The sequence below is a fragment of the Ochlerotatus camptorhynchus genome, unplaced genomic scaffold, assembly GCF_037179485.1.
Source record: "Ochlerotatus camptorhynchus isolate MF236.1 unplaced genomic scaffold, CSIRO-AGI_Acam_v1.1 ptg000087l, whole genome shotgun sequence".
Classification (NCBI taxonomy): Eukaryota; Metazoa; Arthropoda; class Insecta; order Diptera; family Culicidae; genus Ochlerotatus; species Ochlerotatus camptorhynchus.
The window spans coordinates 1,105,283-1,125,000 of NW_027040577.1; positions in this window are offsets into that span (position 1 = coordinate 1,105,283).

Here is a 19,718-nt window from a genome sequence, read left to right on the forward strand (position 1 = left end):
CAGGCGTTAGGCATATGTGTAGGGGTACCAGTTAAACACATTCTAAATGAACACCGATTAGTTGAAATTTTAGCTATTCAAATTAGCGGGGTTCTACCAAATTAGTATATTATATTAATAATATGGTCTACTCTTTCGTCTTCTCAGAGACACGGCTTTCAGACAACACAAGCACCCTTACGTCTAAACAGGCAGCTAATGAATCTTAAAAAATTTACGAGGGTTACTTCAAAGCTTTATAAAAGGAGTGAATCCAAACTAAATATATATTATCATGTTCCAATAGGTGCCCAATCATCAATTTTTCTTGTGTAATAATTACTATTCACACACCCCTGGGCTGCAATCAATCGCTTGCTGCTGACATTTCCTGACACTAGATGGAGTTACATTCTAGTCCGTGTGAAAATCCACCGATATTAATTATGGGCAAATCACCCACGACGCAGCTAATCAAAGTCCAACTTACCCGTGCATGGCGCCACCCACCTTTATTTTGGCAAAGTGTTAATAAAAAACGTATGGAGAGTTGATTTTATTTCCATATTTTTTTTAGCGTAATCAAAGAAAAACAATATTTTGTAGTTGTGTTCCGCAAAAAATTTGTTGAACCACCAGTGTCAATTTTTACATTAAAACCAGTATTTCCCATGTTTGCATATAAGCAAAAACAATCGCCGTATCTTTTTCTAGCGACATCGGCGGCATTGGCTGCGTCTAGAATTAAAACTCACTTTGACATCGTTAATCGACTGGAGATTTTCACAGAAGTCTGGAACCAGATAACAGTATCTGCTGTTCGTCTCGGACAATTTCTGCAGCAAAGCTTCAACGCGATCATTGTTGGACACAGGGGTTGAAATGGTTGACGATTTTTTACTACACTCGCTTCGTTGTCGTGCGCGACAGTCTGTTTGTATTCATACACTCATGCTCTACCGTCGTCTCTCTCACACAACACAAACGGTAGAATAACATTCGAGCAATTATCAAATAACTGTCAATCTGTACTGAGAACTTTATCTGTGCCGAAAACTGTGGCAAGCGTTGGGTCGAGTGTGCCGAAGTGTGGTTATCAAGCTGTCGATCTCAGTATCCCATGAGTTCAGCAACCCTGCAGTTATGACTTTTGAGTTTGTTTGCTTACATTGCCAAGTTCTCATTGATGGTTAAACGAGCTATATCTGTGTATATTGCATAGTATATACAAGGGTAATCACTGTGCCTGTCCTGTTAAAAAGTAAAACGTGCATCAAATAACACGAATGTGAGTTTTTCTTTGTACAACATTCATTCCTCTTGCATTAACGATGATAAGATTGGTAAGCGCGAGATCGTCGGCCACTGCTGGAACTGTTAGCCAGTATACCGTGTCTCATTGTAGTAGACGTTTGCCAAAACCTGTATTTATGACCCACCCGGCAAGTGGAAAATATACCTTAACATTATCATCATGGTACTCGGACAATGCTACAACCTAGAAATCAAGAAGGATTCGACCTAAAATTCCCACTGGCGATAGTAGAAGCAGCAATAGACCTTCAGTTACTTCCTAGTGTTAGCCTTAACTATTGGGAACTGAATTCATCTAAGTTTGCTAAACATGTTTTGGTGGGAGAGTCAATCGACTGCGTCCATGGTTTTGAATTTTTCATCTCCCTAATAAATAAACAGGAGATCCAGGAAATCCCTGAGATTGTTCATTAACAACACACAAATAAATAATGCTGCTCTTCTTTATTCTTATGGCTCTCAACTATTTACTTTTAATCCGTTTATCCTCATCGTCCATCAAATAATTTCCAGCAGCGTGCAAATGCGTATCTAGGATCTAGATACCGGTTGCCAACGTTTGATTGCTACCTTCTCTTTGTATTTGCTTGTTGTTCCTTAATAACTTTCATTCTTACTTGGTTTTACCGCGTTTATAAATACCACGATTCAGATTGGCTCCGTCGAGGGCTCCGTTACCTCCGGTGTGGTTACCTTCACAATTCTTTTAGCAGCATCCGTCTTAATGTTGCTAATACAAGATCTACTGATGCCATCAGACTCCACAGTCAATCGAATCTCCGAGATCGTTCAGTCCATATAATGGAGTGGTTCTGCTGGAGAAACTTCTGCGGTACATTTGCATCTGTAGGATGGCAGGATCGTTCTAAACCGGGTTGTTGTTGACACCGTACATCAATGCTGCAATTTTAACTGGATTCAGCAATTATTTTTGTTCATACAATTTGCTTTCAGTCCGTATCCTATTACCATCTGTGGTTAATACGTAAGCAGGCCTATTATGACCCAAAACAAGAATCCTTCCGATTGTGCAACCTTTTATTATGATTGAGGATACTCTCGCTGGAAAAAAAAAAAACTAATTTGAAAAAAAAAACCTTCCCCTTTACTTTGAAGTAAACAAACGTTTACAACTTTAGCAACGCTTGTCAAAATGTCAACTCAACGCAGTGATGCCATTTTAAATTATATTCTATCTCATACTTATCATCGAGTACCCTAACGTGCCGATCAGTGTGCTACGATATGTTTCGGCACAGTGTGCAGAGTTTATTGCCCCTTTACCATATGACATGTGTGATTTCGTTCTATTTCCTCAATTTGGTGTAAATTAAACCATTTCTGATCAGAAATGTTATCACTAGGACAGCAGATCAGCAGCTCTTATTATGAGAAACACTAAAATACATACATTCGTGACGGTCTTCGGTGATAGAGTCGTATGACAAAGCCTGTCATATGACATTTTTGTTTGGTACTGCACTATGATACTTTGGTCTGCAAGTGTCAAAGGCAAAGGCAGTCGATTATCACAGAAAATGTGTCGACTACCGTGACCGCTTACAAGACTGGTTGGATATGCGATTCTGCTGTTCGTCTGCCTGTTGCTATTTAGCTAGGTCCTCAATGCGAGCTTCGTACATCTTGACAAGCCGCTTCTTCTCGGCATCAATGTCATCGTCGCTTCCGCAAGCACGATCCTGCGTGTGTACGTACGAATCCTTGGAATTGATCGACGAGGTCGTAATGTCTCCGAAATGTCCTGAATCGGCAAACGAGCTCTGCATCTCCGAGGTGGACATCTTGTCCATGAACTGTACCTGGTGGATGCCATGATTGTGCATATAATGCCGGGACTGGCTCAGCTACACTCGTCCGTTTGATCCACAATCTGTGAAATGCCCTGAGAGCTGGGCGTGTTTGCATCGTTGGTGGTCTTCTCCCGCACCGTTACGGCGTCACTGGAGTTTGAACGTTCCTTTGAGGAACTGAGCGATGCCTTGAAGAGCCGCAGCTCAACAACCACTTTGGTAAGTCTTAGAATTTCAGTATCACGCTGTTCCAGGTCTATGCGAGCCTGCGAGAGCAGCTCCTTCAGTCGTCTGATCTGGCGCTGAACCCGCTGGGTCGGGGTAAGGTAGTCCGCACCCGTCTGTCCGGCATGGCTCCAGCAATGTACTACGTATTTCACCTTACGACCACTGAACGTATTGCCATTGCGGGACACGCACGGATGGTCGCGTTCTATTTATGTGGCCTTGCCACTGCGAGCAGACGGTTTTTTACCTGAGTGTATATTGATTCAATGTTCCACGGTAGACATAATCATTTGGAATGCGCCCTATTGCCTCGTCGCCAGTAGGCGGTGGCCATTTTCGCGTCCTCAACACTACGTCCCTTCTCATGGGTTTCAATATACTTCACTCACACTCAAGCAAATGCAAAGTCATTGATAGTTGAGTTCCCTCAAATTTGAAAACGTGAAACAGATCAATTTGTCGCCTTTTCCGCTAAGCAAATTGCGAATGAAAAACGACCCCGAAATGGAAATAAATAGACCATAAAGAATCAATTATTGCAAATTTGCTGCTCGTAGGATCTCTCAACTTCAGCTCAAAAGTCGAAAAGAAAAGGTTCCATGCTTACTTACGAGTGTCTTCTCGCAGCGATAAAAAAAAACAAAGAATAAAATGCTCGTAATGTGGACCCTACACGATTGCTTTTATTGACAATAATCGTATTGTCAATACATTCAATATTGACGTCAATACATCGGTATTGACAATATTTCTGTATTCACATCATCAATATTAATGTCAATAATTCCCCTTCGCGTCAATATATTGATACGTGTGGGGTTTGCTTAAGTAATGTCACTTCCACAAAGCCAGAGCGCGCGCTAGATTGGTGCCAACAACGCGACGTAGGAATCACTTTCCACCGACTGAAATTTGCTGAAATGTGTCTGCCGGAAAGGAAGCATGATGACAAATTTTAAATTCTGAATGCTTTCTTTCTGTCTGTCTGCCTGTCTTTGGTTGTTCCCAGGGCTACTGCGAGACTGCGAGCGAGTGTGAATTGCAAAGTAGCAAACATTTATCTTGTCAGTTGGCCTCGCTTCCGCAAAGATGTTTTTGGTTCTCCTCGTCACGTGGTAAGCCATTCAGCTCGATACAGTCAGAGAAGTCGGAGCGGAAGCACTTGAGAAGAAGATCCGGAGTGGATTTGCAAAGTCATCAGGGGGGTTTTCCTGGTAGATATATAGTTGATGGGATTCCAGAGATATGAATAACAAGTAGTTCGTGGACGTAAGAGGAGATGCGTTAGACTAATGAGCTACTTTCGTGATTTATGAAGCGTGGCATTCACTTCGACTGAAAACAGCAGCAGTGTTTTGAGAATTTGATTTACCACATGATCTACCTTTACGAACTAGTCAGTGGTATTGATTATTCAATGAAATACAAATGTATTATTGATGATGATTTGCTGATAGATTCGGAGGATTCCTGCCTGCTCGGAGGTAATAAATAGTGTTCAGGTGGTGAAATTGTAGTTTTTATTACTGTTCTGTAACGAGCATTTTATGTGCATCATATTGAATTGCTTCTTATTTATGTGCATCATTTACACTACGCTTCGAGCGGTGTGGGTATGCGTAAAATTAAGCTGTTTCAGACAATAGTGATTTATGGTGTAAAACGGATTGAAATTAGCAGCCGCTGGAATCGGACTATGAAGCATGATTTTGTTTAAGTAAAAGGATCAATTTGGAATTTTGAATGAAATCGCGCTAAATGATGCCTTGTAACTAACTATTTTGCTTCCCACCGTTTGCAGCTTAAGTGCCACTTCCCAACAAGGAAGACTGCGAACGTAAGTTCTAAACCGGCCAGAGACTCTTTTAACAAGGTGGGTCTAGTTTCCGGGCTCAAAACACTTCACATCACTTGACTTCCAATCCCAACAAAAACCAGAAAAGCAGGACTCTTACGAAGGCTCGACCATGGTGAAAGTAGCTCACTAATCAATAATAATAACAAAGGGAAAACGACTAATGTACACACCCGATCACTTCAAAGGAGATTGTGTATGCTGAGGAGTGAACTAGTCAACCCATTTAGGTTTTTAGGGCTACAGCATATATTCTGTGAAACATCTCTAGCTCCTATTTTTGTCCCGGGACCTGAATTTGCCCTAGCGTAATAAATTTCTTAATATACAGGTTCACAGTTCCTCGGATCTGATAGATTGTTGAACGGGCGGCTTGGTTCCGGTGGCCGTCCGCAGGTGGCGTTGCTTTGTCGACTAGGGGATACCGTGGTTCGTGACACTGGTATTGAGTCCAACAACGCAAGAGGGCGTCTCACACATACGGTACAGCGTAACTTGAAGGTAACCGACCGATTTGACCTAAAGCCCTACAGTAAAAGTATGGACGTCTGTGTATGTACCGCTTTGCTCGATTGGAACAGCTTTTTCCAGTTTTGTGGTGACAGTCGTCCATACTTTTACTGTAGGGCTTTAATTTGACCCAGTGTCCGGTGTGGAGAATGGAGATTGGCTTTAGACGTTACTAAGCGCAAGACGTCATCTCTGTGAGCGTTGTAACAATGGGTGGTGTTACATTGGGAAATGGTGAAAGCCCGAATAGAAATTGTAATGTAGAAAACATCAGCAGACATCTTCAATACATTAAATTTTAACGTATATTGCTGTACCCTTAATGTATTCAGACTTCAGTGTGACGTCCAAGTACATAAAAATACATTAGCCTCTAACGTTACATCAGAATCAAACGTTTTGACGATGTAAAATTTGACATCAGAATACATCCAATGACAACAGAACCTAACGTTACATAAGAATCAAACTTCATCACGATGTAATTTGTTGCACGCATAAAACATCAGAATACATCCAATGACAACAGAACCAAACGTTACATTAGAATCAAACTTCATCACGATGTAAATTGTTGCACGCATAAAACATCAGAATACATCCAATGACAACAGAACCTAACGTTACATAAGAATCAAACTTCATCACGATGTAATTTGTTGCACGCATAAAACATCAGAATACATCCAATGACAACAGAACCTAACGTTACATAAGAATCAAACTTCATCACGATGTAAATTGTTGCACGCATAAAACATTAGAATACATCCTATGACACAACAATAAAAAGTGGCTTGCAGTGCAGTGATGCCTCCTATGCATAGTTTTGTGACATTATCAATTGCAAATCAAATTTAACTCTTTAGAAGAGTGGAAACGCTAATAAAAGTGCACTTAGACGTTGTATCAACCGGTGAACACTCGTGTTTATTTCAGCTACCGTGTGGACGTAATTTGTGATGAGTCCCGGTCCCTTTCAAATTGTATCATTATTTATGTACGGTCCATATATTTGAAATGACGTTTCACATTCATCTAGTGATGGCCGATTTTCATTCGAATTATCGATTAATCGATTAACGAACCGAAAAGTAAAATATTTGTAATCGGTTATATCATGCCGATATAAGCATAAACATCTCCAGAGGATCATCACCGATCGTTTCAAACATGTGCTGCACTCTCATTGATGGAAATATGGCAGCACAGCGAACAAAAAAAAATCGAGTAATTAAAAAATGGGACACCTCTGATTTTGGTTTGTTTATTTTGATAAAAATGAGCGCAAAATTTCATCTCTGTCGAGGGGGCAGCAAACCACAAAATTACCTTGAATACGGGGGTATTCATTGGATGAAAGGGACCGTGAAAGAGGACACTAAAATAGAAAGTTTTTCTTCCGACAGTTTCATCTTAGTATTCATCTTTGGTTGTATCGTCTTGACGCCTTCAGCGCACTTATTCTTCATTCACCAAGGAATAAGTGCGATGAAGACACAACAACAATTTAACGTAAAACCGCACTTTTATTAGTGTTTCCGCATTCATAATCTCATAATCATAATCATAATCTCGCAATCCTCGACGCAATCATATAAAATAGCACATTGCGATTACAAGGTAGAGCTTACCACCATTAACTCTTGCACGACTGACATAGCCTCAAATCACTGAAAGAAATTTTGGCATGCCCTATGGGCAATGTTTATTTGTAAGTAAAACAAATGCCCTGGTGACGTTACAGTGCAAGAGTTAATTAGTGTTTTAATTGATTATTATCGTTTCAATTGAAAACCGATTTTACTTTTGTTCTGTACGTTAAACATAACGTTGGCCATAGTGTGCTGTATACCGCATCCGTGTACGAATACAGCACACTATGTCCGACGTTATGATTAACGTATATACAGAACGTTTTCAACGAGGTTTTCATTTGAAACGATAATATTAATTCCAAGGCAAACGAAGAAAATCATCTGGCCACCCTGCATGCATATGGTTATAGTCCATTCTATGCGCTCGAGTATTGATGGTCCGAATGTGAGGATAACAATAACAAACCAGCATATCTGGCTGAAGCGAAAGTGAGGATAACAAACTTCGAACTTGAAAATGGGATTGCGCAAGTGTGCGTGTTATGAACGACAGAAAGGTCAATGTCGTTCTCATTTTGAAGTAAAGCTCTATACATCGCTGCTGCATTAGCGTATACCAAAATTATTCAGGGTGTAGGTGTCAGATCGACGTTCCATTACAAACCACTGTTGTTGACCTGTCAATGACTCGCGTTATTTGGCGTTTTTTAGCTGAATCGCAAAAAGAAAACTAGAGTCCCTGAGGCCGCGCATGCAAAGTTTGTTTTGTCCTGAGTCAGCACTACACGGCGAATGAGAATGACCCAAATTTGAGTTTAGTTCACTCATAAATCGCAAAAAGTACAGGAACTCAGTTTTGAGTTAATTTCCCTCTGTTTTTCCAGGATTTCCAGGTTTTTCCAGAAAAATTTGTCCGAATATTAGAAAAGTAAAGATTGGATTCTGTGGATTTTCGTCAATCCTAATTTTCCGGAAGATTTTTGAGGTTTTCCACAGGAAAACATGAGGCTAATCTCAAGGCAAATTTACTCATCGCTGCTTTCCTGTACTTTTTGCGATTTTGAGTACACTGTATTCAAATTTGGGTCGATCACATTGGCCGTGTACAGTTTTTTTTCACGGTGTTAAAAGATCGATTTCGATCGAATTAGTCCGGGAAAGTGCCGATGTGTCCGTCGCGAGTTTTGGTAGCGATTCGGTGTCCGACGTTGCGGTAAATTAGCAACTTTTCCGCTTGCTGGCTGCTGGTCTCTCGCGAGTTTTGGAGATTGCGAGTCCCACGATACACCCTAGGAAAAGGAAGGCTGTTTTTCAGGTGAATTAATGTAATGTAATTATGTTTTTTTTAGGAAAGTGCCCCAGTCCGGAGCCGGATACCGGTAGCGAGTCCGAAGCTGGATTCCGGCGGGGAGTTCGAAGCCGTATCTCTTTGCAGGTTAGTGAATGTGTTTACTGTTTTTTTTGTTTTGATTGACGAATAAATAAATAAATCCTAAAAGCTAAAATAAAGTGGAAGTGGACCACGATGGAAATCCGATGACGGATTCCATTGACGGATCCCGATGACGGGTTCCGTCACCGAATACGGGTCCCGATGAGGAAACCGAATACGGATCCCGTTGGGGAAACCGAATACGGATCTTGATGGGGAAACTGAATACGTATCCTGATGGGGAAACCGAATACGGATCCCGATGGGGAAATCGAATACGGATCCCGATGGGGAAACCGAATACGAGTCCCGATTAGGATTCCGTAAAAGGATCCCGATGGGAAAACCGAATACGGATCCTCCCGATGGGGAAACCGAATACGAATCCCAATGGGGAACCCGAATACGGATCCCGTTGGAGAAACCGAATACGGGTCTTATGGGGATTTCATAGACGGATCCTGATGGGGAAACCGAATACGTATCCTGATGGGGAAACCGAATACGGATCCCGATGGGGAAACCGAATACGGGTCTTGATGGGGAAACTGAATACGTACCCAGACAACCAGAAGTCGTATAACAATGTGCAGACAGTATCGTAAATTGCTACAGTTGAAGTCAACATCGCATATAAGAACGGCATGCATTGCATTATGTTTAAGTTAAATCGTGTAGAATGCAAATTTCCGACCAATATGCGATGATTCATTTTTTCGTCGTACTGTATCACAAATCAAATCGGATTACATCGTATGACTTTTCAAAGTGAATGTGTTATTACAGATTAAATCGTATATGATGTTAAATCAACCCATTTAAAATTAAATAAAAATTTGCATGTAAATGGCCTCCACTTTTGTACGTATAAGCCAATTCTTTGCATTCCATACGATTTGTTTGTTTGTATATATGTTTGTACATCAGGAAAACAACTTTGAATATACGTGCATTCTGGTTGTCTGGGTATCCTGATGGGGAAACCGAATACGGGTCTTGATGGGGATTCCGTAGTTGGATCCCTATGGGGAAACCGAATACGTATCCAGATGGGGAAACCAAATACGGATCCCGATGGGGAAACCGAATACGGGTCTTGAACTGAATACGTATCCTGATGGGGAAACTGAATACGGGTCTTGATGGGGATTACGTAGACGGATCCCTATGGGGAAACCGAATATGAATCCCGATGGGGAAACCGAATACGGATCCCGATGGGGAAACCGAATACGAATCCCGATGGGGAAATCTAATACGGGTCTTGATGGGGATTCCGTAGACGGATCCCGATGGGGAAACCGGATACGGATCCCGATGGGGAAACCGAATACGGGTCTTGATGGGGATTCCTGTACACTGATAAATTTCAAAGATTGTTTTTGTATGTCCCATTTTTGCAATACAAATTATATCTATGTGTCGGACACATACTGCATATGTGTACACATAAAAGCCATGCGTAACCACGCATACTATTCATTTGACTCATAAATTTCATGTGTGCTTCTGGGTGAATTCTGTTTATGTGTGGTCACATGTAAATCATGTGGAATTTTACATGGGAATTCTTCAATAAAAATGTGTGGAATTCTATTATTCTTCTTTCCTTTATTTAACGTCGGTCTCTGTTCCGCAATCTAGTGCCAATCACCGACGGACATCGATTGCCATCCATTGACGGCAATCGAATGTGCAGGAAGACAGCTTCCACACCTGCGTAGGATATCGCACCCATTCAACATACATGACCCTTACGAAGGAAGATGTGACCAGAGATTTTTATGCCTCAGAAAAATCCCACCGACTTCGACTGGGATTGAACCCAGACCCATTGGGGTGTTAGAAAGCAGTCACGCTTACCACTACACCACGGGCGCCGGCATGGAATGCTATTAGTGTAGTGCCATTAATTTTCGTTTCATTCGTTTCGATTGCTGTCCGGCATTCTTACAACGTGTCCCGCCCATTGTACCCTTCCACCTTTAGCGACTTTCTTGATATTGGGTTCGCCATAAAGTTACGCCAGTTCGTGGTTCATTCTTCTCCTCTATACACAATTTTCATATACCCTGCCAAAGATGGTCCTAAGCACGCATCGTTCGAAAACTCCCAGTGCTCCTCGAGCATTGTCCATTGTCATATTTTTCATGCACAATAATTTTGTTTATTATATATTTGCAGTTCGTCAATAAGGTAGAAGACTGGCAGCGCAAAACTTTCCGCATTTTTGGATCATCTGTAGAACAGGCAGAGATCTGGAGGCGCAGCGATCACATTGTCATGATTGTCTGGTAGTTAACTCAAAAATGCTATAACAATCGCCAAGCTCGCTGTAATGTCACTAAGTGCCTCGTCACCCACGAATAGGCGCCTATGTCAGTGGTCTAACAACTCTTAGCGCGCTAATGGCATAGTTCCCCTGCCGCATAGAGAGTTGCCACAATGATATTAGGTTAGCTAAAGTCAGTAAACTGACTGGTGGGAAACGGGAGCTTAAGCAATGGCTATTCTGTATGCATTTAAGAGATAGTCTACCAGAATGGATGACTTTTTTTTGTACAATTTTATGTTTTCTGATGGTTTCGGTTGTGCAAAACATGAGAATTAACTTTTCCAATGCTTTCAATTGTACAAAGCATTAGAGCTAGAAACATGATCTTGTAAACACTACACACCTTAACTGGTAGTTTGCTAAAAAAAATGCTGCAACAATCGTCAAGCTCGCTGTAATGTCACAAAGTGCCTCGTCACCTACAAATTGGCGCCTATGTCAGTGGCCTAATAACTCTTAGCGCGCTAATGGCATAGTTCCCCTGTCGCATAGAGAGTTGCCGCAATGATATAAGGTTAGCTAAGGTCGTTAATTGACTGGTGGGAAACGGGAGCTTCAGCATTGACTATTATGTACGCATTTTTATGATGTTATCTAACAACAATGGTGTGTAGTGTTTCCACGATCATGTTTCTAATTCTAATGTGTTGTAAATATAATTGAAAGCATTTGAAAAGTAAGATTCTAGTGTTTTGTACTTCTGAAAACATTAGTAAGCATCTACATTTGAAAACATTCAAACAACGTTTACTTTAAACGTTTTGTACATCTTAAAACATCAGAGAACAACAAACACGAAGTACAATTGAAAACATCCGAACAACGTTTAGTTCTAACGTTGTGTACATCCGAAAACATCCAAAAAACGTTTGGTTCTAGCATCGGGAAACATCTACGTTAGAAAACATCTGAATACATTTACATATAAAAACATACGTTTAGTTCTAACGTTTTTTACATCCGAAAACAACCGAAAAACGTATGATTCTAACATCAGGAAACATCTACATTAGGAAACATCATGGTGTACATCATATAAAAACATCCAAACAACGTTTAGTTCTAACGTTTTCTACATCCGAAAACATCCTTAAAACGTTTGGTTCTAATGTCAATAGATTGAAATTTTTGACATCAGACCGACATTAGAATGGCAAAATTTTGTTCCAAAACTTCTGATGTATACACCATGTCACGTTGCTTAAATACAACTAAATCATAATGTTTTCTAATGTTTGACATCAGGCATACATTTGATTTCGATGCTGATGTAGACATCAGAATAAAACGTTGGGCTAATGTAAATTTCTATTCGGGAGGAGTTTTCCCAACTAGGGGTCGGCCTATGTACGCCGATACCGTGTGCTTTCTAGGTTTTTCAAAACCTAACCAAAAATCCACGTTGATGCGGGTTTGATACCTGTATTTAACTGTATTTAATTTCAACGCATTTTTACCTGTGTAGCTAACCACCCTGTGGGACGCCGGCTTAAACGTTTTCCGGCAGTTCACTCCACAAGCTAACCCTATCGAGCAGATGGCTTCTTGAGTGAAAAGAAACAAGTGCTGAAATAAACAAAATAAACTTACGGTAACTTTTTTGGAGTTTTTACTCCCACTCAAAGTTGTTTTTATTTAACTTTTCTAAGAATATTTCACTATTCTCGCGTTCTTGGGCACAAGTCAAGAACAGTTTTTATCACTTTTGTTTTGCTTCTTCCACTTTATGGCACACACATCCGAAGGCTTCAACAATCTCCGCTGAAGTGATAGATCAAACCCTTTGGTGGTCAAATGTGGCGTGATCTAGCAACAATCGCCGTTTTCTTCTTGCTTCTGCCCGTTCAGATCTCCCATATTTTCATGGTTCTTATAAATAAGAGGAAATTACTGAACGTATCGTGAAGCCAAAATTTATCATGCGCTACTTAAGGGCTGAACGCAATGCCAGCGGCATAGCGACATAGCGGTACAGCGGCAAACGCGCAATGTTATAAAATTGCGCTAAACGTACCGCTGCCGCTTTGCCGCATTTCTACCCACAATGCATGCGCGCAAAATCTATTTATTTTTCCTCTTCTGCTGCATGCTGTACGTAAACAAACCACGAAAATGGGATAATTTTTATTGTAATTTTGAGTTTGGGCGACTGACTTAATAGGCGGACTAATTTCGGATTGAGAAAAACACGTAAAACACCGTAATACCAACAATCAATACGAAACCAACGATTTTAAATTGGCTCACTACTTGACTAGCCTATTGGTCCCAAGCAAATCGATTAACGTACCCCATTCTAGTATAAATTCCAGCACTACACTATGTTTGTTTTGATTCGCTATGAAAGTTCGACAGATAAAATGAGGGGTTTGTTGATTTTCCTATGTTTCGAGGGGCAAACATACTTTTGAACATAAAAACCAATAAATGATCCATAAAATATTGCAAAACGTTCCATAAAAAACATCCAAATGATCCATAAAACTTCGGAGAAAATCCTTAAAAAAGTGTGAATGAACCATAAAAAATATCAATATGATCCATATTTAATGTAAAATTTAGCAACACAATTGTAAAAATGTACCGCTAAATTTCTAAGCAATGAGCATTGAAATTGTACGAATTACCCATAAACATATTGAAATTGATCCATAATACATTCAGCAGTGAACTTTAAACTAAAGAAAGTGATCAATAGAAAATCATGTTTGCGCACTTAAAAATATAGCCATGTTCGGATTAATGAAAGCAACTTCCTCAGAGCAGTCTCGTTTTGGACAGCTTGAAACTGAAATAGGTTTTATTAAACTAATTTAAAATCTAAACCAATCTTAATGCTTATAATAAAACCTATTTCAGCTTCAAGCTGTCCAAAACGAGACTGCTCTGAGGAAGTTGCTTTCATTAATCCGAACATTCTTGAAGAACAACATCGGATATAACCTCAAAATGTCAGAGGGATCAACACCACCGTTGAGTGAAGAACAGAACAGCGATAGAAGTAGATGATATGGTCCAGTGTGATGTCTGCGATTTCTGGACCCATTATAGTTGTGCTGGTAAGACAACAGCTGTAAAGGAGGTTCCGTAGACGTGCTCTAAGTGCACAAATATGCTGAACGTGGCAAAAGGAACCAAGAAGTCTGTCCCAAAGAAACCACCTAGCAGAAATAATAGAGCGAGGAGTGATGCCGCAACCGAATCTGGAAAAGGAAGTACCAATGAGGTCAGCCTGTAAAATCCCTAGAGCAGTTGCTGCAGGAGAAAAGCGCAAATAAGAATGCGCTGGAAGAAGAGAAAATCCTCCATGAAAAGCGATAGGAGGCTGAGCGGGAGATTTTCAAACCTAGAGTTATCTTCCGTCACTCTTTCAACAAAGATTTGGCTAGATTTAGCATTTAGGGATTCAATTATTATTATAGTTAAGCACGCAAACGATGTAGAATGAGCTACTTACTAGTTACTTAGGGTAAATCATGTATATAGCGTTTAGGAACAAATTGTAGTATCTAGATTAAGCAAATATAGGGTTATTATATTCAATATTTGCACGAATTCCACCTCCAACTAACCTACTTCAGTAGCTACATAGAGGTAACTTTAAGACCAGAAGGTCCCGAAGAAATGTGCTCAACTTTTTGGCTAAGCTCTGGTACTATCTTCGGTCCCAAGCTTATCGATGCACCCCTATAAAACACGAACCCCTCATTTTACCTGTCAAACTTTCATAGCGAATCAAAACAAACATTGTGTAGTACTAGAATTTTGACTAGAATGGGGTATGTTAATCGATTTGCTTGGGACCAATAGGCAAGTCAAGTAGTGAGCCAATTTAAAATCGTTAGTTTCGTATTGATTGTTGGTAGCTAGTTCACTACAAATAACTATAATTTGATTAAACGATAGGTATATTAACAAATTTAGGCAATTAAAATAATTTAGCTGTAAAACGTTTTTTAGATGGTTTGGAATTGTATCTTCTTTACCTCTTTTTTTTTTCTCGTTCATACTCCGACCTATCTAAGGTTTGGTTCAACGGAACTGTGAGTTCACAGTTCCGTTGAACCAAACCTGACGTCTGTCATTTCTGACAGCGACCGTTACCGTAGCTCTCTGAATCTCCCACAGGGTTGTCACTGGGTTTGGCGGTACAGGGTTATCCCGATATTCCGTACAGCGATGATCCATAAATTAAACGTATATTATTCACGTTTTGGACACTGTATTATTAATTTTGATCCATAAACCATGAAAAATTGCTCCATTAATGCTTAACTACTTAGATTTACTGTCCTGCCGTGTTTTTAGGTAGATGTGCGGAGCGATGGTCAAGCGTCTAGAATTAGCTTCCAAAAGAAGCTTCTATAATAATCTTCTTAAAAAAAATGAAAAAGAAATGTTAATTTTATGGATCATACCTAGGGTAGGTGTTCCAGTTGTTGGTAGACGTGCTTATTTTGGTGTGTTCTATTTATAGTCTATATCGAGGGGGGCGACACATCCAAATCTCAATTCTAGATGCTCAACAGATCTACCACTAGCGAATCAATCTTCGAAAAATATTCTTTAATATCTCGCATCTACTTGCATCGCGCCTCATCTTTTTACAGGAAATCTTCAGAATCGTCATCAATCTTCTTTCTATCTACTCAGAGTGCGCGCAGCTAGCCGAAACAAAACACAATTTTTCCTGCATCGTAGCTAGAGTCGCTCCCCTCGGTCTATAAACATATGTTTTTTAATTTGATCAAACCTTGGAAAATTGCTACATTACTGCGTAGCTACTCAGGTTTACTGTTCTGCCCGTGTTTTTTTTGTCGGAAGAGCAGAACGATGGGCGAGTGTCTAGAATAAGCTTCTTAGTTTCTAAATGAAGCTTCCATAGGAAGCTTCTTAAGAATATTATTGTAGAATCTTCTTTTGGAAGCTAATTCTAGACGCTTGCCCGTCGCTTCGCACATCTACCTTAAATACACGGGCAGGACAGTAAATATAAGTAGATAAGCAGTGGAGCAATTTTTCAAGGTTTATGGATCAAAATTAAATAAAAATAGTGTCCAAAACATGAATAATATACGTCTAATTTATGGATCATGCCTATATTTTTATGTGTGCAAACTTGATTTTTTATGGATCACTTTCTTTAGTTTAAGGTTCATTGCTGAATGTTTTATGGATCAATTGCAATATGTTTATGGGTAATTCGTACAATTCCAATGCTCATTATTTAGAAATTTAGTGGTACATTTTTACAATTGTGTTGCTAAATTTCACATAAAATATTGATAATATTGATATTTTTTATGGATCATCCACACTTTTTTAGGGATTTTCTCCGATGTTTTATGGATCATTTGGATGTTTTTAATGGAACGGTTTTCAATATTTTATGGATCGTTTTATCAATTCTAAAGGTGCAAACTTAGGGCTGCCGTTTCGAGGGGTGCATCGATTAACTTGGGACCAGTGATGGGCAACTGAACCAACCGGTGCGCACCGTGTGCTGGTTCGTGTTAAAAAAATACTCCTGTGTTCGGTTGAGTTTTAGTGTACCAGTGTGTTCTAAATCAAAACCGTGTGCCGGTTTTCGAGTTGATGTTCAGAATCGCAGCTCGAAAACCGAAAACCGCTGTGCTAGAATTTTGGTTTTGGTACACGAGATATAAACCGTGTGCAGGGTTCAATTATATGTTACCAAAACCGGGTATACCGTTCTTGGTTCGGAACATTGGCAAGAATTAAATAGCAGTGCTCCCAAAAAGGTGAGTAAAATATTTGTACCAAGCGACAGTTATTAATTCAATTGCCAACTATTTTGATAGACAATATTGGTAGCGAAGGAACTAGAAATCATTTTGAAGCCTGACAAATACCCTTCGATATGGGTATTTTTGAAGTCCGCTTGACGCCTATAGTCTGGAAATCGATAACCGATACCTTCTTGAAATCCAGAAGGCGGCATCCTGTTGCAGATAAACTGAGAAATCCTGTAAAATACCCTTCGATATGGGTATTTCTGGAATCGGGGTGACGTATAAATACCGGAAATCAATGTCTGACGCCATTTTGAAATCCAAGATGGTGGCTTAAGGTTGTAGGAAAACTGACGTATAAAGACCGAAAATCAATGTCTGGCGCCATCTTGAAATCCAATATGGCGGCTTCCGGTTATATAAAAACTGGGAAATAATGTCAAATATCCTTCAATATAGGTATTTTTGGAATCGGGATGACGTATAGAGACTGGAAATCAATGTCTGACGCCATCTTGAAATCCAAGATGGTGGCTTCTGGCTGTAGAAAAACTGGGAAATACTAGCAAATACCCTTCAATATGGGTAGTTTTGGAATCGGGATGACGTATAAAGACCGGAAATCAATATCTGACGCCATTTTGAAATCCAAGATGGCGGCTTCTGGTTATTTAAAAACTGGGAAATAATGTCAAATATCCTTCAATATGGGTAGTTATGGTATCGGGATGACGTATAAAGACCGAAAATCAATGTCTGACGCCATCTTTAAATCCAATATGGCGTCTTCCGGTTGTATAAAAACTGGGAAATAATGTCAAATATCCTTCAATATGGGTATTTTTGGAATCGGGATGACGTATAGAGACTGGAAATCAATGTCTGATGCCATCTTGAAATCCAAGATGGTGGCTTCTGGTTGTAGAAAAACTGGGAAGTACTAGCAAATACCCTTCAATATGGGTGTTTTTGGAATCTAAATGACATATAAAGACCGGAAATCAATGTCTGATGGCATCTTGAAATCCAAGATGGCGGCTTCCGGTTATAGAAAAACTGGAAAATAATGTCAAATATCCTTCAATATAGGTATTTTTGGAATCGGGATGACATATAAAGACCAGAAATCAATGTCTGACGCTATCTTGAAATCCAAGATGGCGGCTTCTGGTTGTAGAAAAACTGGGAAATACTAGCAAATACCCTTCAATATGGGTATTTTTGGAATCGTGATGACGTATAAAGACCGGAAATCAATGTCTGACACCATCTTGAAATTCAAGATGGCGGCTTTCGGTTGTAGTAAAACTGGGAAATACTAGCAAATTCCCTTCAATATGGGTTAAATACCCTACAATTTAGGTATTTTCGGAACCAAGAAGACGTGTAGATGCCGAAAATGAATGTCCGTTGCCGTTTTGGAATTTAATATCGTGGCCATTGGGTTAAAAAAAAGTGGCAAAAACCCAACAATATGGGTATTTTTGAAATAGGGACGACGTGTAGATGCCGAAAATTGATGTCCGAAACCATTATGGAATCCCCGATGCCGACCATATCGTATAATATTTTACACTTTTCTAAAACAGGTGGCCACCATCTTGCATTCAAAAATGGCGTTGTACATCGATATTCGGCCTACACGCGTCATTTCCGAGGTGATAATACCCATATTGTAAGGTATTTCACAAGTTTTTAAAAGCCAATGCGTGCCATCTTGGAATCCAATAAGATGTTGGACATCGATTTTCAGCCTCTATACGTCGTCTCCTACACACTTAGATTTTTGTTGACGATATTAGCACCAGGCATGGAAAATCATTTGCATTCATTTCGTGCATTCACTTACATTCATTTGTCCCCAACTTTTTTCATGAACAAAATTCTGCAAAATAATGTATGGAATTTTTGTAGGCTTTGTTATTAGCTACAACTTTTGATAACAACTCAAATCCGTATCTCTTATGCATTACGAACCAGAGCGAGCAGAAGTCACTACTGTTTTTCAGTGAATGTATTTTACATTCACTGAAAAACAGGAGCAAGTTCTGGTCGCTCTAGTTCGTGATGCATAAGAGATACAGATTTGATTTATGGCCAAAAGTTGTAGCTAATAATAAAACCTACAAAAGTTCTATACACTATTTTGCGAAATGCTGTTGATGAAAAGAGTTAGAGACAAATGAATGTAAATGAATGCATGAAATGAATGTAAATTAGTAGAATGTAAATTAGTAGAGTAGTTCAGCATTTTATTTTGCTGGATCTCAGTGAAAACTTGCCGAGATTGAGCTAAAAAACGGGAATTTTGCTGAGGTCTTCGCTAACAAACAGAAATTTCACGCAGGTGTCGGTCGAAAGGGCGTTCAGTACCCTAAGTGTAATTTTAACTGACAGGCGATTGAGACTAACCGACATCAACCTGGCTAACGTGTTGTTTGTGAAATTGAATGCTAATCTTTTCAACTAGAGTAATGAGATAAGATCGACGATAAAAGATATTTTACCACTAATATTTGATCACTAATAAAGACGAAAATCAACAATACATCAACAAGTAGAGAACTTTAAGTCAATATAACACTCTAATTCTGAAAATACCCATGTAAATATAACATATGGTATAACCTAGTACTTCACCATTCTAAATTTTCGTTCTTTGTCAATCGTTCTGGTTAGGATGGTCATAGTCACTTGTTCGTTCTGAGGCAATAAATAAGCCTTTTGAAATCTCAAGTGTGAAATGATGGTGGTTGTCTTTGGTGTTAGGAAATCGGTTCCGGAAAATGTTGTTTTACAGTGGGAATGGATTGTTGGGTACGTCTCGGATGGCAAACATGCATTTTGTGAATTTGGCTTGATCGGGTCTTAACGTTAATGTCTTTTGAAATTTATTGTCGTGG